General features: G+C 46.9%; 1 protein-coding gene across 1 annotated transcript in view; it reads right to left on the bottom strand.

Moving 5' to 3' along the window:
• C1QTNF2 (C1q and TNF related 2) overlaps positions 1 to 16168 on the bottom strand; it is a 73839-nt gene extending 57671 nt beyond the window's left edge. The window contains exon 1 of the mRNA XM_077474128.1: positions 15989 to 16168. The gene's annotated coding sequence lies outside the window, so the exon portion shown is untranslated. The remainder of the gene's footprint in view (positions 1 to 15988) is intronic.
• Between the last annotated feature and the right edge of the window lie 8032 nt (positions 16169 to 24200).

Here is a 24200-nt window from a genome sequence, read left to right as displayed (position 1 = left end):
AATTGGTAGGCCTTTTTAAGGACCAAATCGATGCCCCTATCTAGAGGATTCTTAAAGGAAGCTGAGTCCTCCATTGGCAAGGTGATGTTCTTGGCTAAGCGAGCCACCATCAGCTACCAGAGGAGAGGCCGACACTTCTAAAGGACACAGTTTATATAGGCGATTCAAGGAAAAATGTTTTTCCGTCTTTTCCCATTTCCCTTTTATGAGGCGCTTTACTTCTCCCATAAATGGTAAAAAAAAGGAAAGCTTTGTCTTCAGAAATGTAAAATGGGACTTAGATCTCTAGGAAGCTCCTAAATCTCTTCCCAGCCTATCGCTTGCTTCACTGCAGAAAACAAATGGCTGCACTAAAGAAAAGCTGAATCCTGATGGGTCGGATTCATTTGCTGACTCTTTGGACTCATCTCTGCACCCTGATGCTGGAAGGGGAGGCATTGAAGCGGCCATTACAGGCCCAGAGGTTGAAGGGTCTGGGAGGACAGAATCTGAATTCGGGTCCTGCCCACTTTCTGCGACCGGCTGAGAAGGCATGGAACCCATTAGCTCTGCTAGTGAGTCTTTGACGACTCTTTGATTAAGTTGGTTATTTGCCAGGCCTCAGCCTCTCCCTGTTCGGCATAGCTCCGAAACAGTCTCTGCAGATCAGCTTATCTGCCATAGGGGTGGCCCCGCAAGCCCGACACCTCTTAAAGCTTTCTCGTCTGGGTGAACTAGGGTGAACTAGGCTAACGGTGTCTCTTCGAAGCCGACATTTCACCCGAAAGGCATCGTGAGCTAGCTGAACAGCTGTGACTGAAACTTAGCTGGGAATGACCCCTGTGGCGGCCAGAAGTCTTGTTACTCTCGTTTCAGCCATATACGCCAAAAAGAGTCTAACAGCCCAAGGCACTCTTTTAACTCCAAGAAAAAATAACAAGTTCTAAGCTACCCAAGGAAGCAAGGGTCTTGAACTAACGGCGGCTGACTCATTATCGTGGGGCAGGCAGTAGCAGAAAGGCAATAGAGAAAGTTGGAAATAAAAGAAATTAAATATACCAAATGAGGAAGGATGAAGAGAACCTCACCCTTCTTCACCCCCATCTTATTTATTTATTTATTTATTTTTAAAGAACACATTCCTATGGACAGAAAACTCTAGAAAGACTTCCATGCCACACCTACCCTGTCCTTCCGTTCTCCTTCTCCTACTACTACAAGAAAATTTTGTCCAAAAACTAATTTTAATTAGTGACAGCCAATACCCACCAGAACTTCAGCACATGCTTGAAAGCCAAGAGCACTCAAGGTAAGGACCTGCTGGACCAATGCAAAGTGATACACTAACCCTCCCTCATCCCATAAATAGAGCAAAGGAAGGAGGGAAAAGCAAGAGAACTCCGCCAGGAACCCACCTCCCTAAGAAAACTACAGTGAGTGAAAAGCCAGAGGGATTTTCCCTGACGTGGGATGACGCTGAAGGCGTCAGCCTCTCGCGCATGCGCCGTATGACAAACAATGTCGTCAGAGCCCGTCCCCACCTTTGGAACCTGCGGCTAATAGAGAAAAGCCAATACCGACTCGTGTGCATGTGCTCGCTGCACACAAGGGACACCACAGGACCGAAAGCGGTAGCAGAAAAAAGGAAGTAAGGAAAAGAGACAAGAAAGGCAATATGAAATATGGCATGACCAAAAAATAGGAAAGCAAAGCTACCTTACCTGCCCACACAGAGAAGGGTACCAGCCAAACCTGAAATGCAGGACTCAATGCTCCAAGATGGGAGAACGCTGCTGCCACCAAAAGACCCTCAGAGGTGGGTCCCCTTTTATCAGCACTTTTAGCAGCCCAAGGAAGGGGACCGCATCTGGGAGAGGCCTGTACCCAGACGGAAGCTGCACAAGGTAAGGACACACAACACCACTATCCATCAGGTATGAGGAAAAAAGGAGAATGCTTTCTTTTATAATTTATTCACTATACTGAGGGGAGAAGGGCTGCAAGGGCTGGGAAAGTGATAATAATGGGGGATTTTAACTAACCTGAAAATAACTGGAGTAATGGCACTGCTGGAACAGTAAAAGGGTGGACATTTATAAACCTATTACAAGACAGTTTTATGGTACAGGTCACTGAGGCCCCAACTTGAAATGATGATCTGTTGGACCTGTTAGTCTCAAACGATATGAAGATTATTACTAATGTTCATATAAGTGCCAGTTCACACCAAAGCGGAGTCACGATCATGTGACTTTGAAGCCGACATCCCTGAGCGACTTCATTGTGGCTTGCATACAACTTCTATAACAGAAGTCCATGCAAGTCGTGATGAAGTCTCCCCAAAGTAGTGTAGTAACTTTAAGTTGGAGTGACTTGAGTCGCACCGATTAGAAGGGTTTGAATGCCATTAATGCCAGTAATGGGGCATGGCTTGTCTTGCGACTTTGTGTGAACCGACTAGTGGCCATAACATTATTTAATTTAATGTAAACAGTAAACAACAAATACATACTGGAAAGATAACACTTAATTTTAATGCCCAATACACACGGTCGTAAATTCCGACAGAAAAAGTCAGATCGGATTATTTTGTCGGAAAATCCAATCGTGTGTGGGCTCTATCGGACTTTTTCTGTCGGAATTTGAGAGCTGGATCTAAAATTTTCCGACAACAAAATCTGATCTGACTTTTTACGATCGTGTGTAGAGAATTCTGATGCACAAAGTGCCACGCATGCTCAGAAAAAATTTGGAGACTAAATCTATTGACTACTGGCCTCTATGTAGTCCCGTCGTATGTGTTTTACGTCACCTTGTTCCGAACGATCGGATTTTCCGACAACTTTGTGTGATCGTGTGTATGCAAGACAAGTTGCGGCCAAAATCCGTCAGAAAAAATCTGAAGGATTTTGTGGTCCAAATGTCCGACCGTGTGTATGGGGCATAAAAGTGCAAATTTTTCAAGGCTGAGAGATATAGACTGTGAGGGAATGCTGTCATTAAAGAACAGAACAGGATTTGGAATGCTTCCAATTGAGTATATAATATTCCCATGGACAATACGTTTAAAAGGCTAAAAATAAAACGTGACTCGTGAATATAATGTGACTCACGTCCAAAGTTAAAATAGCTATAAATACTAAGAAAATAGCCTTTAAAAAATATAAAAACAACGGAACACTATCATCATTTAATCATTACAAAGAATATAACAGATTCTACAAAAATGAAAGAGAGCGAGATATCATTTTGCCCCTGTACAAATCATTAGCAAGACCTCATCTGGAGAATGCAGTTCAGTTTTGGGCACCAGTTCTCAAAAAGGATATCGGGAACCGGAGAAAGCGTAGAGAAAGGGAAGCAAACCGATAAGATGTATGGAGGAGCTCAGCTATGAGAAAAGATACGCTGAACCTAATTTATTCTCTCTTGAGAAGAGGAGATTAAGGGGGTCCATATAGTGAAATTAGTGTAGAAATATTCACTTTCAGGCCATTACAGAGGGCAAGGGGGCATTTTTACATCTGGGGATTTAACCTTCACATACGGAAATGCTTCTTTACAGGAAGAGCTGTGAAAATGTGGAATAGACTCCCTCAAGAACTGGCTCTGGACTGCTAGTAGATTGTTTTAAAAAAAGAGCTGGGTGCATTCCTAAATGCACAAAATATAACTGGATATAAATATCTAGTGATAACAACTAGGGATGAGCTTCGTGTTCGAGTTGAACATACGTTCGACTCGAACATCGGCTGTTCGTCCGTTCGGTGAAGTCCGAACATTTTGGTCCGTTCGCGCCAAATTCGTGTGGCTCTCACGGCCCACAATGCACTGCGATGGCGCAGTGCATTGCTGGCTCATGATTGGCCAAGCATGCACTGTGACCCTGCATGCTTGGCCAATCGCAGCGCCAGCAGCGAGGAGAGCCATGATTGGCCACAGGCAGGATGCCTGTGGCCAATCATAGCTCAGGCTGTGTAGTGCACGCCCCACACTATATAAGGCCGCCAGCGTGGCGGCCTTGTGTAGTGTGTTGGCGTCTGAAGCAGTGGGTGTTCTGTGTACCTTCAACACAGTACACACCGATCGTTTTCGGCCGATTTTCGATCTTACTTTTGTGTAGTGGTTGTTGTCTGCGTGCCCTGACCGCAGTATACACCGCTATATTCACCTCACCTATATAGCTAGTGATCTATCTTTTATAATAGAGCTTGCAGTCAGTAGTGTTAGGAGCTTGTGCGTGCTGTCTGCGTGCTCTGTACCCAGTACATACCGCTATATCCACCTACATAGCTGTTCTCTATTTGAGCCCACTTGCCATCTGCAGGAGTTATTGGAAGTTGTGTGTGCCTCCAGCACAGCACAGTATACATCTGTATATACCCCTTTATCTCTGGTGTTCTATAATAAAGGCATCTGCAGGAGTTAGTGGGTGTTGTGTGCCTCTAGCACAATATACACTACCCAACTGCTTTTTTACCCAACTCCCTTCAGGCCATTACCATGTCTGGAAGGCCAGCAAGGAGATGCAGACAGGCGCGAGCCGATAAAAGAGGGCAAGCAGGCTCTGTGTCTAGAAACAACAGTGCTGGTCGTGGACGCGGTGCATTGTCATCAGCACGTGGCCATGGGACACGCTTGTCCTTCTTTTCGGCAGCTGGACATGTTGAGCCGCAACATGCCAACGACTTGGTAGAGTGGATGACCAAGCCCTCTTCATCCTCCTCATCCTCTCTCACCCAGTCTCAGGGTACTAGCAAAGCAGCTTCCAACGCATCGTCTTCCCTCGTCTCAATGTCATCATCAGTGACTCCTTCCCTAGACCCACCACGTCCTCCTGAGGAGTCTCCTGAACTCTTTGAGCGCAGTGTTGGGTACATGCTCCAGGAGGATGCCCAGTGTTTTGTGGGCTCTGATGATGACACTCAGCTAGAGGAAGGCAGTAGCGTGAGCGCAGAGAGAGGGGATGCTCAAGAAGGACAGCAATCTGGCAGTCATGTTCCACAAGCTGCAGCATACTGCCAGGTTTGCTACAGCGATGAAGAGGGAGGGGATGATGAGGGCACTGACTCCACGTGGGTGCCTGGAAGGAGAGAGGAGGAGGAGGAGGCACATGTCCAACGAGGCAGGATGCCCTCCGGGGGCCAGCTTAGGGGCAGCACACTGACTGAATCACACCGCAGAGCTCCGCCTGTGCAGGGCGCTGCCTCTGCGCGTTATTCTAAAAGTTCTTTGGTGTGGGCCTTTTTTGAGACAAGTGCATCAGATCGCACCGCTGCTATTTGCAACATATGTCTCAAGCGTATCTCACATGGCCAAAACATCAGCCGCTTGGGCACCACATGCTTGACCAGACATATGTTGACCTGCCATGCAGCTCGTTGGCAAGCGTACCTCAAAGACCCACACCAAAGAACAAAGCGGACCTCTCCTTGCTCCTCATCAGCTGGCATCTCCAACCCCACTAGACCTTCAGTCCTCTCTGAAACCTGCTCTGAGAGGAATGAAGGTATAGAATTAGGTGTGTCACAGCCAAGTGCTTCCGGGAACTCTGCTAGCGGTACACCCACGTCCGATTATAGCAGGCAAATGTCCCTGCCCCAGCTGCTGGACCGGCGAAAGAAGTTCACTCCCAGCCATCCACATGCCCAGCGGTTGAATGCTAGCTTGGCTAAATTGCTAGCACTTCAACTGCTGCCTTTTCAGTTGGTAGACTCGGCCCCCTTCCGTGAGTTTGTACAATGTGCGGTTCCTCAGTGGCAGGTCCCCAAACGCCACTTTATCTCACGGAAGGCGATTCCGGCTCTCTACCGGCATGTGGAAGGCAATGTCCTTGCCTCGCTGGACAGGGCGGTCAGCGGTAAGGTGCATATTACCGCTGACTCATGGTCCAGCAGGCATGCACAGGGGACGTTATCTGTCTTTCACGGCCCATTGGGTCACTCTTCTGGCAGCTGGGAAGGATGCAGGACAAGGTGCAGTAGTGTTGGAGGTTGTTCCGCCACCACGCCTCCAAAATGCTACTATTGGTTGTGACACACCTCTCTCCTCCACCCCCTCCTCTTCTTCTTCCTCCATGGCCTCTTCCAGTGCTCTGTCCTCAGAACCAGCGGTGCTTCGTAGGCGTTCCAGGGGCTACGCATGTACGCAGGCAAAACGATGCCATGCCGTGCTTGCGCTGGTTTGTTTGGGGGACAGGAGCCACACTGGGGCGGATGTTTTGTCAGCTCTGCAGGGGCAGGCCGAGAGGTGGTTGACGCCACGCCAGCTTAAGCCAGGAATGGTGGTTTGTGACAATGGCACCAACCTCCTCTCCGTCCTCCGACAGGGACAACTGACCCATGTGCCCTGTGTAGCTCACGTCCTTAACCTGGTGGTGCAGCGGTTCTTGGGCAGGTACCCGGGCTTACAGGATGTCCTGAAGCAGGCCAGGAAAGTCTGTGTGCATTTCCGCCGATCATTTAATGCCTGTGCTCGGCTGGCTGAGCTCCAAAAGGAGTTGAACCTGCCCAAGAACCGCCTTATATGTGACATGCCCACCAGATGGAACTTAACGTTGGCCATGCTGCAGCAGCTGCACACGCAGCAGAGGGCCATCAATGAGTACCTGTGCGACTACGGCACCAGGACAGGGTCAGGGGAGCTCGGTTTTTTCTCACCACGCCAGTGGGGCATGATCAGGGATGCATGCACTGTCCTGTCACCGTTTGAGGAGGCCACAAGGATGGTGAGCAGTGACAGTGCATGCATCAGTGACACTGTACCTCTTGTCCACCTCTTGGAGCATACGCTGCGTGGAATAATGGACAGGGCACTTGAGGCAGAACAGAGGCAGGAAGAGGAGGACTTCCTTGCCTCTCAAGGCCCCCTTTATCCAGACAGTGTTCCTGCTGTGCCACCCATCACACAGGAAGAGGATGAGGAGGAGGATGATTGTGTCAGCATGGAGGTGGAGGCTGGGACTCAGCATCAGCAGCAGCAGCAGTCTTGTAGGGATGATTTACAGTCCCAAGAAACACGTGGACTTGTACGTGGCTGGGAGGAGGTAGCTGTGGATCATGTTGTCCTTAGTGACCCAGAGGACTCCGGACCGAATGCCTCAGCTAACCTACCCTGCATGGCCTCCCTGATCCTGCAAAGCCTGCGGAAGGATCCTCGTATTCTTCGAATCAAGGAGAGGGACCATTACTGGCTGGCCACTCTCCTTGATCCACGGTACAAGGGTAAGGTTGCCAACCTTATCTTGCCATCGCAGAGGGAGCAGAGGATGAGACATCTCCGGGAGGCCTTGCAGAAAGGTCTGTGCAACGTGTTCCCAGAGACTGTGAGGTTACAAACTCCTGGTCCTGGACAACGTGTTGCTGAGGCATCGGTCAGAAGGAGCGGTGGAGAAGGTGGCCGTCTGACTGATGCTTTCAGACAATTTTTTAGTCCGCAGCCCCAATGTATGATCGGTTCCAGCACCCATCGCCAGCGTCTGATTTACATGGTGCCTAGGGGCAAGGTCAGACTTGGACACCTTTCCCACTGAAAATCCTCTAGCTTACTGGGTCTTGAGGATGGATCACTGGCCAGAGCTTGCACAGTATGCAATTGAGCTACTGGCCTGTCCTGCATCCAGCGTTCTTTCGGAACGCACCTTCAGTGCTGCTGGTGGCTTTGTTACCGATCACAGGGTGCGCCTGTCCACCGAATCAGTTGATCGACTGACCTTCATCAAGATGAATCAGTCTTGGATCACCCACAGCTACCAAGCACCTTAAGCTGATGTAACAGAATAATTTTTTTTGAAATATCACATCCCTTCAAGACTGCCTATGCTGATGCTGAGTGACTGTCCTGTTATGTTGATTGTCTATCCTCTTCCTCCTCCGCTGATATGTTGGAAGAACATTTCTGGTTCTGGGTGATGCCATCAGCCCAATTTTTCTGCCCCTGTTTAACAGGGGCGTTTAAGTACAATTTTTGATGCAATGCTTTGCAGCAGGGCTAATTCCTGCACTAAAACTAGAGTATATGGCAGAGGTTGCAGTGTGGTGGCACCAGCACCAGTGCCTAAGGCCCAATTTTTCTGCCCCTGTTTAACAGGGGCGTTTAAGTACAATTTTTGATGCAATGCTTTGCAGCAGGGCTAATTCCTGCAATAAAACTAGAGTATATGGGAGAGGTTGCAGTGTGGTGGCACCAGCAGCAGTGCCTAAGGCCAAATTTTTCTGCCCCTGTTTAACAGGGACATGTAATTACAATTCTTGATATAATATTTCACAGGAGGGCCCCTTCCTGTGCCCACCCAGAGTAATGGTGAGGACTTATAGTGTTGTGGCACCAGCACCACAACCACCAAAGGTCAATTTTTCTACCACTGTTCAACAATGGCATGTAATTACAATTCTTGATATAATCGTTCACAGCAGGGCGCTCCAGCACCCACCAAGAGTCACTTTGAGGGCTTACAATGTTGTGGCAAAACCAACACCTTGTTCCGCCATTTCTGCAGAGCATATAGGGCAGGCCCCTACTTTCAAACATCCAATTTACAAACATCTCCTACTTGCAAACGGAAGGAGACAACAGCAAGTGAGATGAAAAAAGATGGACGACAAAACAAATTATACAGGGGTGATAACCCTTCCCTATGTTTTCCAAAAAGCTTAAAAATCATTTTTTTGACTGGAGCTACACTTTAAAAATGTACCAGTTGAAAATTACAAACAGATTCAACTTAACACAACAAACCTACACAGTCCCTGTCTTGTTTGCACCGCCTGTATACTGCTGTTCTGAGTATATAGGGCCTGGGGGCCACACGCATTTCCTTTTTTTAATATGGGTACAGGGTTCCCCTTAATATGCGTACAAGACCCAAATAGGCTGGTAATGGGCAGGGAGGGCTACCCATGCCATTTTTCTCAATGATTTTCAACCATATTGCAGGAACCAGATATAACATTAAAACCGCAAGCAGTTTTAAACGGTGTTATTTCCGTTTAATGTCATTTTGTGCAGGGACTGTTCTAAACACGGGAAACACGTGGCACTTCACAGGCATACTACAGACACCCCCCAGGCACCATATTTAAAGGAATATTTCACTTTTTTTTTTTCACTTTAATCGTCATTAAAATCAGTGCTCCCGCCAAAACGGCCATTTTTAAAAACATTTTAGGCATTGACCCATGTCCCCTGGGGCAGGAGCCAGGTCCCCAAACCCTTTTTAGGACAGTATCTTGCATATTAGCCGTTAAAATTAGCACTTTTAATTTCGAACGTTCGAGTCCCATAGACTTCAATGGGGTTCTAAAGTTCGTTCGAATTTGGGGTCCGTTCGAAAGTTCTGGTGGGAACCGAACCGGGGGGTGTTCGGCTCATCCCTAATAACAACAACAAGGGTAGTTTATCTAGGTAATATCTGATTGCCTCATGAGGAATCAGAATCAAATTTTTACCCCCACCCAAACTTTGATCATGCTTTATTGCATTTTTTGCTTTCCTCTGGATCAACTATTGGTATAGGATTGTGTATATAGAGGTTTTCTATTTATGTGTTTTTTTTATTGGTTGAACTAGATTAACTATTGTCTTTTCTCAACATAACTACTCAACCACGTTAAAAAAAAAAGTATATTTGTGTATTGATGAAATCGTCTGATCACATAACTTTTTTGAGCCCAGCCAGGTTCACATTAGATCACAGATCACAATCATCGCATGTGATTTTTGCACCTGTACCTGCGGTGCCGATCACCTGCGATGTCTGTGAGATGCGAGTTCAGCCGTACAGTTGTATGTGGCCGATTCCTTTGTGAGTTCACAGTTCGCACTGCGATCTGTGAACCGATCTGGGGGGTCATTAACAATGTAATGACACCCACAGTGGTTTGCAGAAGGCAGTGTGAACTGCCTATGGGAGAAGAGGGATGCGGGAAACAGCGCTGTAATCGTGCTGGTTCCAGCATCGCATCAGTGTGAACCTAGGCTAATAGTGTGACTAAAAATTGCTTGTGTGCTCCCAGCTACCTTAATTGGCATGCATTTTCAGCTAGTGGATATTTGTGAATATTACTTGCTCAGGTTTAGATCTGTCAATATAAAATGGTTATTGCTTTCTTTGTGTATTTTTTAATGCAAGGTGTTCTCTGATTGGACGATGTGGAGATTGTGACGTCACTGCCCCTCTTCTCTACCTCGTCCAATCAGAGAATGCCTTGTACTCACTCAGAAAAAAAAGCCAAGGCATCCTATGAATGGGGGCAGTTCTGACGAGCCTTTCCCTGTGGTCAATGTGCAAGAGGGGAATCAGGTGGTAGTGCAGAATCTGATGAAGATCAGAGTTCATCTTCAATACCCCATTAAATGAAATAATAGTCCTCTATATATTGGTGCTACAAGACAACAACATGAGGATGAGGTATAAGGCATTATGGTACCATATTTATGGGGATTTGAAAAGCCCTTCACATACACCATAGTTGGTACAGACCAGTGCAAGCAGCAAAATACTAGTATTTAGTACTACATGATCTGTGTATTTTTGTACCATGGTATCATGTAACATGTTGAGAAAAGGACTGTTTTTATGTCATATTTATGGGGAGCATGGTTACTTGGGGATCTTACACAAGTAATCTTAAAGAGGAAGTAAACCCTGATGGGTTTACTTCCTCTTTTTTTCCCTGCAAAGGTAAAGCATAATGGACTACTATGCATCGCATAGTAGCTCATTATGTGTCACTTACCTGACACAGGAGCCAGCGAAGTTGCCGCTGATCCCTGTAGTCCGCCGCATCCATCTTGCTGGTGGCGTCTCGCAGCTCCGACCAATGACAGCGGTGAAGCCGCGATGACGTCACTCCCGTGCATGCGCACGGGAGTCGACAAATTAGGCAAATCCATTCTTGGATTTGCCGCATTTAGTGCGCCTGCGCGCCGCTGTCTACAGCGGTGCCCATTTTCGGGCAAATATCTCCTAAACCATATAGGTTTAGGAGATATTGCTTGGACCTACAGGTAAGCCTTAATCTAGGCTTACCTGTAGGTCAAAGTGGTTTGAAGGGGTTTACTTCCTCTTTTTTGCAAGTTTGCAAGTGGAGATGTTTAGGAAAACCTCCTCTGCACCACAATCAGATCATCAGATTATTGTTATGCCCCGTGTACACAATTGGAGTTTCCGATCACAAAACCGTGGAATTTTATTCGAAGGGTGTTGGCTCCAAATTTGCCTTGCATACACATGGTCACACAAATGTTTTCCAACAATTATGAACGTAGTGACGTACAAGACATACGGCGAGCTGATAAAAATGAAGTTCAATAGTCATGTGATATCTCCATTACGAATGCTAGTTTTACAAGAGCAATCGCTTCCGGCTCGTCCTTGATTCCGAGCATGCGTGTTTGTACTTTGGACTTTTGTCCGACAGACTTGTGTACGCACGATCGGAAAGTCCGACAACACAAATTTATTGGTGGAAAATTTGAGAGCATGCTAGCCAACATTTGTTGGCGGAAAGTCTGACAATTGCCTGATGGAGGATACAAGCGGTTGGACTTTCTGCCAACAAGCTACCATCCAACATTTCCCGTTGGAAAATCCGATCGTGTGTATGCAGGATTAGATGAGATGTGGGTGGACTGGTAAATACAGAAATAGCTGGATTAAAAACATAAGTACTGAGCAGGTAAACCGGGCTTCCTGTATGCATTTCAGGTTTAACTTTCAGTTTTTATTGGAGTAACCTGGGAACTGTATCCTGGGAATCGCTATATTGCAGTTACTACTACAACTGTTCTTGATTAGAATCAGTCATTGTAGAGATTAAAGTTTCACATAACAGATGTTGTAAAAGTTGCATATAAATTAACCTAACATTCCCAAACCCTCTCTTGGGGCACTGGAGTGATCTAAAAAGACCCAATTCCTGTCAGGCTGTTGCTTTGAAAGTGGAGCCCCATTTTTCATCTTGAAGCACCCACCCATGACTAAAGGTCACACATTCTACTGACATGGTGGACATCCCACATGGTTTACCCTTTAAAAACAGCTACAAAAAATTAATTTATAATAAACTGAATTTCCAATTTTCACTTGTTATAACAGAGCAACTTTACCCTGGGGCTTGATTCAGGCCTTTGCAGTGCACTAACACACGTGTTCATGTGTGTCGCAGTAAACAGCCCATTCATTTTGAGTGGGCTGTCAATACATCACAACTGACCTTTAGGCTCTGTTCACATCTAGGCATTTTTGGGTGACTTTCTGCTCTAAGGCTGCTTTCACACTGGGGCTTTGGCGGTAAAGCGCTGCTATTTTAAGCGCCGCTTTACTGTCGTTTTTGCAGAGGTGTTTGACCACTAGAGGGGCACTTTTAAACCCCACTAGCGACCGAAAAAGTGTTAAAATGACCCGCAGCGGTACTCTGCCAGCGGATCGGCAGTGCTGCCCATTAATTTCAATGGGCAGGAGAAGTGGAGGAGCGGTGTATAAACCGCTCCTTTACCGCTCCAAAGATACTGCTTGCAGGAGTTTTTTTAACGTCCTGCCAGCACATCGCCTCAGTGTGAAAGCACTCGAGCTTTCACACTAAGACTGCAGGGGAGTCGTTTTTCAGGCGCTTTACAGGCGCATTTTTTAGCCCAAAAGTGCCAGAAAAACACCTCAGTGTGAAAGGGGCCTAAGCCTCAGCTGTAAAAATGCCCAAGAAGACAAATTCCATTCAACTCAATGGTCCCTGTTCACATCTGTGTGTTCTATCACCTTAAGCAAAACACTGTCGCTAAAAAGAGTACATGAGCTTCTTTTTTGTCAGATTACAGGCATTTTACTGCTTTTCATTTGTCAACTTAAAACACCTGAACACAAAAACTCTGTAAAAATGCCAGAAAAAATGCCTGTAAAAATAGCAACGCCTAGATGTGAATGGAGCCTTAATGTAATGGGCCTGCAACTTTTTTTTCTATTGCACCACAACCCACAGATGGTTAACATCTATGCACTGGGGTGCCATTCAAAATGAATGGCACTACAACACACCAGTGTCAGTTAATTAACCCCTTTGGGCTGCATTAATGGCACCAGAATTAGTGTTCTTTAACCCCTTTATGCTGCAGCATGGAGGGGTTTATAAACACTGCCACCACTGCCACTAATGCAGCACAAAGGGGTTAATTAACTGACACTGATCACTAATGCATTAGTGACCAGTGGCAATACATTAACCCCCTTCATGCTACATATTACTTATACCATTGGTAATTAACCACTTGCTGACCCACTGTATTACATATACTGCGAGGGGCTGCAGCTACAGGCACCACAACATACCCATACATCGTTGCCTGTTTCAGGCGCATGCCCTCACCCATCAACTCCCTTGTGATTTGACACAGCGAGAATCTGTCAGCAGATCCCAGCCAATGATTCACAGCTGGGACCTGCTGATAGGCTGTGTCCAATCACAGCCCAGAGAGGGCTCTGTAGAGGGAATGATTGCTTTGTTTCTTGTCCCTAAGGAGCAGGTAAAATAAACAAACCAATCTGTGTTAAAAAGCAGTACAAATTGCACACTAGCCCCTTAGTTGCCCCTAGATTTTAACCCCTTCCCTGCCAGGGTCATTAGTACAGTGATAGTGTATATTAGCACTGATCACTGTATTAGTGTCACTGGTGATGTCAGTGGCAGTTAGTCAGTTCCCACAAATTGTCAGTTGGTGTCACTATTACAGTCCAACTATGTCACTGATCGCCCCCATTGCTAGTATATAAAAAAAAACAAAAAAAAAACCATATACAGTATATTCCATCATTTAGTAGATGCTATAGCTTTCACACAAACCACCTAATATACACTTTTTTTTTTTTTTTTTTTTAACAAAGACGTAGCAGAATATATTTTGGCCCAAATTTATGAAGAAATAGTTTCATTGTTTTGTTTTTTTGTTTGTTTTTTATTGGATATATGTTTTATAGCAGAAAGTAAATTTTTTTTTCTTTTGTTTATATAATAAAAAATGCAGTAGTGTACAAATACCACTAAAAGAAAGCTCTATTTGTGTGAATAAAAATGTATATAAATTTAGTTTGTGTACAGCGTTGTATGACCACGCAATTACCAGTAGAGCAGTTCTAAAATGGACTGGTCATGAAGGGGGTAAAATCTTCCAGAGCTCAAGTAGTTCATCCACGCCCCCCCCCCCCCCCCCCCCCCAAAGAGTTAACCACTATAGCCAGTTCACATGAGGATCACAGACACTGCCCTCAATCCTGGAGGTTGTTAGGAAATATTAGATAGCACTATTGCTGGTGATTATTGTTGCAGAAACTGACACGAGTGCTGTGGGTTATTATTATTGCAGAAATTGGCTGCTGATTCTTAAACTGGCACCAATGCTGGGGATCGAATTGTAGAAACTGGCACTGATGCTGGGGGTTATTATTGCTGATGCTGACACCAATGCTGTGGATTATTTTGTAAATTGGCACTGATGTTGGTGATTATTATTATGAAGATTGCCATTTATACTGAGAGTTTTCATTTTCTAAACGGTCACTGATACTGGGGAATATAATTGTAGAAACTGGGACTGATGCTGGGGGATATAATTGTAGAAACTGGGACTGATGCTGGGGGATATAATTGTAGAAACTGGGACTGATGCTGGGGGATATAATTGTAGAAACTGGGACTGATGCTGGGGGATATAATTGTAGAAACTGGGACTGATGCTGGGGGATATAATTGTAGAAACTGGGACTGATGCTGGGGGATATAATTGTAGAAACTGGGACTGATGCTAAGGGATATAACTGTAGAAACTGGGACTGATGCTGGAGGATATAATTGTAGAACCTGGCACCGATACTGGGGGATATAATTGTAGAAACGGGGACTGATGCTGAGGGATATAATTGTAGAAACTGGGACTGATGCTGGCGGTCATTATTATTGGCTTGCCGACCGTATCATATGTACAGCGGCTCTGCTGTACTGGATCATGTACCAGGTACGTAATCCGGCACTTCCAGATAGGGGACACATGTGCATGCCACCTGTGACCCGGCTGTGCTGTGATGATACATAGCAGATGCTGATCAATGGGTGCCTGCCAATGGATGACCACCAGCACCCACCAATTGTTGGGAAGAGCTCTGTCCTGTCAGTGGGGAAGTTAAGCTGCATTATTATTTCAAAGCACTTTAAGTACCTCCAATAAAATACATATATTTAAAATGTGGGAGTAAACTCTGTTTCTATCGAATAAAACCTAATTTCATTTGTATTGTTTTAAGTATTTTCTTGTTTTGAAATTACATTGAATCTTTCCTTATTGGGGGGTGGGGGGAGATCAGTTTGCCATCTTCACCCAGCGCACCGGATGACCTTGTCCCGGCACTGGTACCAGCTGTCAGAATATTATAGCCGGTAGAGAACAGTCCTCCGTCTACACTGTTTAGCGTGAATGGAGGCATCTATAACGGTATGGCTTGCCTTAGTCTTTGGTAGATCTAAAGGAAATTGTACAATCTAATTTTGGTGAGCACAAATGTCCTTTCTGAGTACATAAAATATTTTTAAAATGTATTCCATTAATGAATTCTTGCAAAGAATGCATGAAAATTGGCCTGGGAGATCTAGAAGCCAGACAGCAATAAATTAATATCTTACACAGGAAAAAAAGTGCCCACAGATATCAATTAGTAAAAAAATGTCTTGCAGAAAGTCTTACATAGGTCCCCAAGGGTATCACAACATTTAATGGCTGTGTCTGTACTAGTATCATTATAACAAAAAATAAAAAACATTCCTTTGCTTATGACTTTTTGTACTGCAATTCATTTTCTCATTATACAGAAAATACTTATTCACTGTAACACTATATTACAGAAATTATGCTTATCATCTCCGTACAAACTGCTCTTGAGACTGCAAGTGGAAAGTATGCAAGTGTTAGCAGGCCAGAAGTCATATAAAAGATACATGCTGTGGACACAGACTGTACCCGGTCTACTCACGTTTTATCAGCTTTCTAATCAGTGCAGAAAGAAACTCAAATGAACAGCTGTAGAGTTTTAGAAGTGTCACTCGAGGAGTATGTAAAATTGTTCATCTGAGTGGGGCGTCCTGCACCGCCAGGCTGTTTTCTGTAAAATATGTGAGTGTTAGTCCCATCTGCTGATACTCCTAGCTCTCAGACTGAACTTTTTCATTTGCTTTTGCCAAAGCATATTTTTCTAATGTTGTAATTGGCTTTGAGCTCTCTTTACATGTTACGTCACAAAGGAAATCTAGCCTCTAAACAGATGGTTGTACAGTACATTGACCCCATCTATAGTATAAGAATTTATCATATAGACAATCTAGCCTCTAAATAGATTGTTGTGTGGGATTTTCACTCCTAGAAATGCAATAGTAAGAGAAGTATACCACTCTAGTGCAATAAAATATTATATTCAGATTCCAAAAAAAAAAACAAGAACAGTGATAAATTATCCAGAACATTGTGCATGTGTATTAAGCTTCAGGTGTTTGTTTCCTGGGCTGGGCAAGGGGAGGAGAGGGGTTCCTCAGGTGAAAAAACGTGCACATTTACAGGCTGGAAATGCCTGAATATGCTCAAAAAGCTCATGTCGTCTTGGGGTGTAAAACATAGGGCGACTGAACGATCTAATGTGAACAGAGACAATTAAAAGAGAATAGGATTGTGCAAGTCAGGCATAAGGAAAATTATCAGAAAAACGCTTAAGTTTGAATGGGGGCATATTTCATGTAGTTAACTCCTGCTATAATATAGAACTGGGGTGGCCAACCAGTGGCCCGTGGAGCCCTCTGATGTGGCCCGCGACCTCCTGTTCTGGAATGGTGGGTTAGTAAGACCAGATCGCAGGTTGCCGACCCCTCATACCACAGCATCAGTGTTGTGAATGAAGCTGGTGGTAGAGGAAGAAAGTGGCTGCAGAGCAGAGCCCCATAAGCCGATGCTTCTTGTACAGTGCCGGCTTTTGCCACAGGCAGAGTCTATGGCAAAGTTCAGTTAACCCACAGGATAGACACAGGTGCACTTGTGGGTAAACCACAGCACATCAGTGTGAAAGCAGTTTATGCCCTTTTCACACGATCGGCCCTACCCAATTCTACCCTCGATTCACCTCTACAGAGCGGCAGATGTAAACAGACTTTTGTCCGTTTACTCCGACTGCCTCTATTCCGATCCGAAAAATCCCATGAAAAAAAAATAGAAGGGAATTCGTCCCCTTCCATCTGGGTGGATCGGATCAGAGGGTCTATAGAGTAGATGTGACCTGTCATCCACCCGCTCCGCTCATTGTGGCCAGCGACTGGTTACCAAGCTTAATTGGCCCCCTGCTATAGAAGATGAACTCATTCAGATAAAAGTGAATAAATGCATGTATTTGCCTAATTGAACTCAGACTTTGTTTATCCTCCTCCCGCCCGCCCTATAGCCGAATGACGGCCTTAGAGCGGGCGGGTTCCTTCGCCTGGCCGTCCCTGGACGGCCTGGTGTTTACTTCCGCAATGCGCGCCGCCGGGGGCGCGCATCGCGGAAGTATTGTATTCGCCGTGTCTCCCGGAGACAGGCAAATACAGATCGCCGTGAACGGCCAATCAAAGCGGACGTTCACAGCGCGATCGCAACTGCCAATGGGAGATGATCTCATATGTAAACATATGAGATCATCTCCCATTGCCGTGTCTCTCCCTCCTCACACAGAGACAGCGTGTGAGGAGGGAGAGCGATCTGTGTGTCAGCCCCAGTGCCAGTGTCCGCCCCAGTGCCATCTGTCAGCCCAGTGGCATCTGTCAGCCCCAGTGCCAGTGCCATCTGTCAGCCCAGTGCCATCTGTCAGCCCAGTGCCATCTGCCAGTAGTGCCAGTGCCGCCAGTGCCACCTGCCAGCGCCAGCGCCAGTGCCTGCCGTCAGCCCCAGTGCCGTCAGCCCCAGTGCCGTCAGCCCCAGTGCCGCCAGTGCCACCTGCCAGCGCCAGTGCCACCTGCCAGCGCCAGTGCCTCCCGTCAGCCCCAGTGCCGCCCGTCAGCCCCAGTGCCGTCAGTGCCGTAAGCCCCAGTGCCGCCAGTGCCGTCAGCCCCAGTGCCACCTGCCAGTGCCATCCGTCAGCCCCAGTGCCGTCAGCCCCAGTGCCGTCAGTGCCGCCAGTGCCAGTGCCACCTGCCAGTGCCACCTGCCAGTGCCAGTGCCACCTGCCAGCGCCAGTGCCATCCGTCAGCCCCAGTGCCAGTGCCGCCAGTGCCACCTGCCAGTGCCACCTGCCACCACCAGTGCCGCCAGTGCCACTTGCTAGTGCCACCTGCCAGCGCCAGTGCCACCTGCCAGCGCCAGTGCCATCCGTCAGCCCCAGTGCCGCCAGCCCCAGTGCCGCCAGTGCCACGTGCCAGTGCTACCAGCCAGCGCCAGTGCCACCTGCCAGCGCCAGTGCCACCTGCCAGCCCAGTGCCATCTGTCAGCCCAGTGCCATCTGCCAGTAGTGCCAGTGCCGCCAGTGCCACCTGCCAGCGCCAGCGCCAGTGCCTGCCGTCAGCCCCAGTGCCGTCAGCCCCAGTGCCGTCAGCCCCAGTGCCGCCAGTGCCACCTGCCAGCGCCAGTGCCACCTGCCAGCGCCAGTGCCTCCCGTCAGCCCCAGTGCCGCCCGTCAGCCCCAGTGCCGTCAGTGCCGTAAGCCCCAGTGCCGCCAGTGCCGTCAGCCCCAGTGCCACCTGCCAGTGCCATCCGTCAGCCCCAGTGCCGTCAGCCCCAGTGCCGTCAGTGCCGCCAGTGCCAGTGCCACCTGCCAGTGCCACCTGCCAGTGCCAGTGCCACCTGCCAGCGCCAGTGCCATCCGTCAGCCCCAGTGCCAGTGCCGCCAGTGCCACCTGCCAGTGCCACCTGCCACCACCAGTGCCGCCAGTGCCACTTGCTAGTGCCACCTGCCAGCGCCAGTGCCACCTGCCAGCGCCAGTGCCATCCGTCAGCCCCAGTGCCGCCAGCCCCAGTGCCGCCAGTGCCACGTGCCAGTGCTACCAGCCAGCGCCAGTGCCACCTGCCAGCGCCAGTGCCACCTGCCAGCGCCAGTGCCATCCGTCAGCCCCAGTGCCGTCAGCCCCAGTGCCGTCAGCCCCAGTGCCGCCAGTGCCACCTGCCAGTGCCACCTGCCAGCGCTACCTGCCAGCGCCAGTGCCATCTGCCAGCCGCAGTGCCATCTGCCAGCCCCATTTGCCAGAGCAATTAGCCAGAGCAAATAGCCAGCACCATCTTCCAGTGCCAGCCCCAGTGCCAGCCCCAGCCCCATCTGCCAGCCCCATCTGCCAGCCCCATCTGTCAGCCCCATCTGCCTCCAGTGCCATCTGCCTCCAGTGCCATCTGCCTCCAGTGCCACGTGTCGTCAGTGCCACGTGGGGTCACTTTGTGGGCATTTCCATTGTCCTGGTGCTCCAGGGCCTTCAAAAATGTAATAGGTGGTTGAGAAATAAGATGTGTAATTTATGCTGCTAGAACGCCTGATGGTGCTATTTCAATATTGGGCCTCTGTATGTGGTCAGGCTGTGTAAAAGTCTCACACATTTGGTATCGTTATACTCAGGAGGAGTAGTAGAACGTATTTTGGGGTGTCATTTTTGCTATGTACATGCTATGTGTTGGACATATCTTATAAATGGACAACTTTGCGTAAAAAAAATGTGTTTTCATTTTTTTCCCACATTTTCCCAAAACTTCTGGAAAAAAAATGAACCATTCAAACGACTCATTATGCCTCATAGATTATACGTTGGGGTGTTAGCTTTCCAAAATGGGGTCACTTTGTGGGCATTTCCATTGTCCTGGTGCTCCAGGGCCTTCAAAACTGTAATAGGTGGTTGAGAAATGAAATGTGTAATTTATGCTCCTAGAACGCCTGATGGTGCTATTTCAATATTGGGCCTCTGTATGTGGTCAGGCTGTGTAAAAGTCTCACACATTTGGTATCGTAATACTCAGAAGGAGTAGCAGAACGTATTTTGGGGTGTCATTTGTGGTATACACATGCCATGTGAGAGAAATAACCTATTACATTGAAAATTTTGTGAGAAAAAAAAAAAAAAAATCTTCATTTTGCAAAGAATTGTGGGAAAAAGATGACAACATCAAAAACCGAACCATGCATCTTAGTAAATACCTTGGAATGTCTACTTTCAAAAAAGGGGTCATTTGGGGGGTATTTGTACTTTCCTGACTTGTTCGGGTCGCAAGAAATGAGATAGGCCACCAGTACATCAGGTGTGATCAATTTTGTGCGATTCGCACCACAGCTTGTAGACTCTCTAACTTTCACAAAGACCAAATAATATCCACTAATTTGGGTTATTTTTACCAAAGATATGTAGCAGTATAAATTGTGGCCAAAATTTATGAAAAAAAAATTATAATTTGCAAAAAAATTTCACAGAAACAAAGAAATATGCGTTTTTTTTCAAAATTTTCGGTCTTTTTTCATTTATAGCGCAAAAAATAAAAACCCCAGAGGTGATCAAATACCACCAAAAGAAATCTCTATTTGTGGGAAAAAAAGGACACAAAATTCATTTGGGTACAGTGTTGCATGACTGAGTAATTGTCATTCAAAGTGTGAGAGCACCAAAAGCTGAAAATTGGTCTGGTCAGGAAGGGTGTTTAAGTGCCCAGTAAGCAAGTGGTTATATACTGTAGTTACTAAGAAAAATGCATTTTCTTGGAACAATAGTGACCATTAGAATTCTTCTAATTGTGATAAGTTTAACCACTTGAGATCCGCGCTATAGTCAATTTACGGCTACAGCGCGGATCTCCTTTTCCGGGACTACGTCTATTGACGTCGTCCCGTGTACGAGCGGCCTGCGCGCGCCCTGAGGGGCGCGCGCGGCGCGCTCTGTGATCGGCGAGTCCATGAGACTCGCCTGATCACCGATCCGTGCAAGGGGTCGATCCCGACCCCTTATCACGTGATCAGCTGTCAGCCAATGACAGCTGATCAGGTGACATAACGGAGCCGGTAATCGGCTAGTATTCCTCCTCGCGCTGACAGCGCGAGGAGAAAAAAAAAAAGCCGATCACCGGCGGCCGTGATCGGGACATCAGTCCCGATCACGGCCAGCAATGCAAGCACCCACCTGCCCCCTGCCAGTGCCCACCTGCCCCCTGCAGTGCCACCCTAATAAAAAGTAAGTGCCCCCCAGCAGTGCCACCCAGCAGTGCCCATAGTGCCACCCAGCAGTGCCCACAGTGCCACCCAGCAGTGCCACCCACAGTGCCCACAATCTGCCTCAAAGGTGCTGCACCCCAGTGCCGCCCATCAGTGCCCAGCAGTGCCACCTATCAGAGCCGCCTATCAGTGCCACCTATCAGTGCCCATCAGTCCCATCTATCAGTGGTACCTATCAGTGCCCATCCGTGCCACCCATCCGTGCCACCCATCCGTGCCATCTTATCTGTGCCCATCTTTGCCCATCAGTGCCGCCTTATCTGTGCCCATCGGTGCCGCCTTATCTGTGCCTATTAGTGCCACCTTAACTATGCCTATCAGTGCCCACCAGTGCAGCCTATCAGTGCCCACCAATGCAGCCCATCAGTGCCCACCAATGCAGCCTATCAGTGCCGCCTAATCAGCGCACTTCAATGAAGGAGAAAAATGACCCGTTTGCAAAATTTTATAACAAACTATTAAAACATGATTTTTTTTTTTTTTTGCATCTTTTTTTGTTTGTTTAGCAAAAAATAAAACTCCGAGCTGTAACTAAATACCACCAAAAGAAAGCTCTATTTGTGGGAAAAAAATGATAAAAATTTCATTTGGGTACAGTGTTGTATGCCCACGCAATTGTCATTAAAAGTGCATCAGCGCTGAAAGCTGAAAATTGGTCTGGGACTGAGGGGGGTTTAAGTGCCCAGTAAGCAAGTGGTTAAACCTTTTAAATGCAAAAAAAATAAATAGCAGGGATGGTTTTCAAACGCAAATGGTCAAATGCAAACAGGGTCAATGAGCAAAGTTGAGATGTAGCCCCCAACCAATCTGAAATCTAGTTTAAAGCTGGATCGAAATTTATACATTTAAATCCATCTATGACCATTTCCGCTCTAGAGAATTCGATCTAATGATCCTGTCCTGACAACGTTTGTCACTTGAAATCTTCTGAAAAATGATGTATTCCCTTCTTAATGGATAGATCTTTAAATACCTGTTGTGCCTCTGGGATAAGAACTTTTAAAGTGCAATGCCAGGGCCAGGCTTTTCTTAAAGAACAAGTTCATAAATGTAAAAATAAAATGTGTAAAATATATGTGAACGTAAAAATACCTCCCCAAACAATTGCAGCCATCCCTGGAGTAGCAGATGGGTTCAGTGGGGGCGAAGGTTTTACATCTGGAGGTCTGTGTGCAAATTTTGAGAACATTGTGTCCGGTCTCAGGAGGTTTGGAGATAATTTGGTGAGCTGGATTCAGGACAGTCTGCAGTGTGACATACATTTTTGTCTAGGATGTTAGTAACTATGGAGGTAGAGAAGTATGCGGCAGACCAGGGTGCCCTACGTGTTTGATTGCTGTAGATTCTACTGCTTCCTAATGTACTGTGGGTTGGTGTACAGATTTCCGGGTATACAGTGCAATTGTGTTCTCATTTTCTGGCTTAGGCCGAATTGCAATTTCCATCTTGCAGAATCAACAGAAGTTGTCAAAATCAGATGATGGACAACTTCTTGTTTCTCCACAGCTTGTTCCAAAACTGTGAGTTGGTTAAGGCTCCTGCTTCCTTTCTTTCCTTCCTTCTGGAAGGACTTCTAGCTGGACTTCTGCCTTAGCTGCTTCTGCTTCAGCCTTCAGCCTTCAGCTATTTTTGTCTGTGCTCATGCTTAAGTGCCTTGTGCTTCAGCCTGCGCACAAGTCTGGCCAGCTTGTGCTTTGATGGCTGCTTCCCCTCTTAATGAAGTCAGCTTTAGCTTCTGCTTTCATTTAGGCTATTATAAGTTGACTGCTCAATAAGGATCGCTGAGAAAAGACTCTTAGGCCGCGTACACACGCGGGGACTGTTCGCTCAACTTTGTCCGCTGAACAGTGTTTCGGCGGACAGTCCGCCCGTGTGTGGGCTTTCAGCAGACAGTTTCAGCGGACAGTCTGCTGAACAAAGTTTTTCGGAAATTCCGAAAAACTGTCCGCTGAAACTTTGTTTCAGCGAACAGTCCCCTCGTGTGTAGGCTTGTTCGTCAAACTAAGTTCCGCGCATGCTCAGAAAGGATTTACACGCCGAAGTTTGCATTGCAGTGTATAGGACGTCGTTTTCTAGTCCCGTCGTACGTGCCGTTCACGTCATCGCGCACGGTTTCAGCGGACTGTTCGTTCGTCGTGTGTCCGTCCATGCTAATTTTGAGCGGACTGTCCGCTGAAACTGTTTGACGGACAAAGTTGGGCGAACAGTCCCCGCGTGTGTACGCGGCCTGAGTGATGATTGCTTTGAATGTGACCTTAGTGATCCATAAGATGCCTTAAGCTGCCAATAGATGGATCAAATCTTGGTCGGTTTGGTAAGGAACCAGCCAAGATTCAATACATCTATGGCCAGGGTAACAGAACAGATTATTATAAGTCAAAGTGAAGCTTCTTCTTTAAAGTATATCAAAGGCCAAAGCATTTGCTTTAATCTTGAACAGAGTGGTGAAGGGTTGATGCTGTTATGTCGCTGGTTCACTCTCTCTCTTTGTCACTAGAGCTGGGCGTAGGATAAAATCCAAAATCTGAGTAGCCAGCAGAAAAGGAATACAGGGGAACTTTACAGAGGGAACACTTGTTCTGGTGAAAACTGACTAAGAGGGATTTCCATTGTTTTGGCGAGATTCATTCTCCTTTATGTTACCAAACACAAAATCTCTCCAATGGTAGTTTTAAAATATAACTAAAGGCGTAACTTTTTTGAAATTTGGACACAGTGGAAAGGAGATAGATTTCTGCCTGTGTTCCCGTTATGGAAATTCACCCTCTTTATTTGTCCTGGTGCCTGTTATCACCAAAAATCAAATCAAAAGAAAGTCCCAAAATGTGGATTGTCATCACAACAAGAATATGGGGGAAAACTTCCACTGGGTTAGGTTATGGTGACCCTGCTAGTTATGGTGACCCTGGAGACAACCAGGGATTTCCTTTTTTTGGAGGGATTTCCACTCACTTTCTGCTGGGGCTTTAGGACAGGAAGCAAAGGTAAATCTCCC

The sequence above is a fragment of the Lithobates pipiens genome, unplaced genomic scaffold (assembly GCF_037356315.1).
Source record: "Lithobates pipiens isolate NorthernLeopardFrog02 unplaced genomic scaffold, aLitPip1_a1.2 Scaffold_8, whole genome shotgun sequence".
In the NCBI taxonomy this organism is placed as follows: Eukaryota; Metazoa; Chordata; class Amphibia; order Anura; family Ranidae; genus Lithobates; species Lithobates pipiens.
Note: the sequence above shows the minus strand (reverse complement) of the source record. Positions and strands in the feature narration are given on the sequence as shown.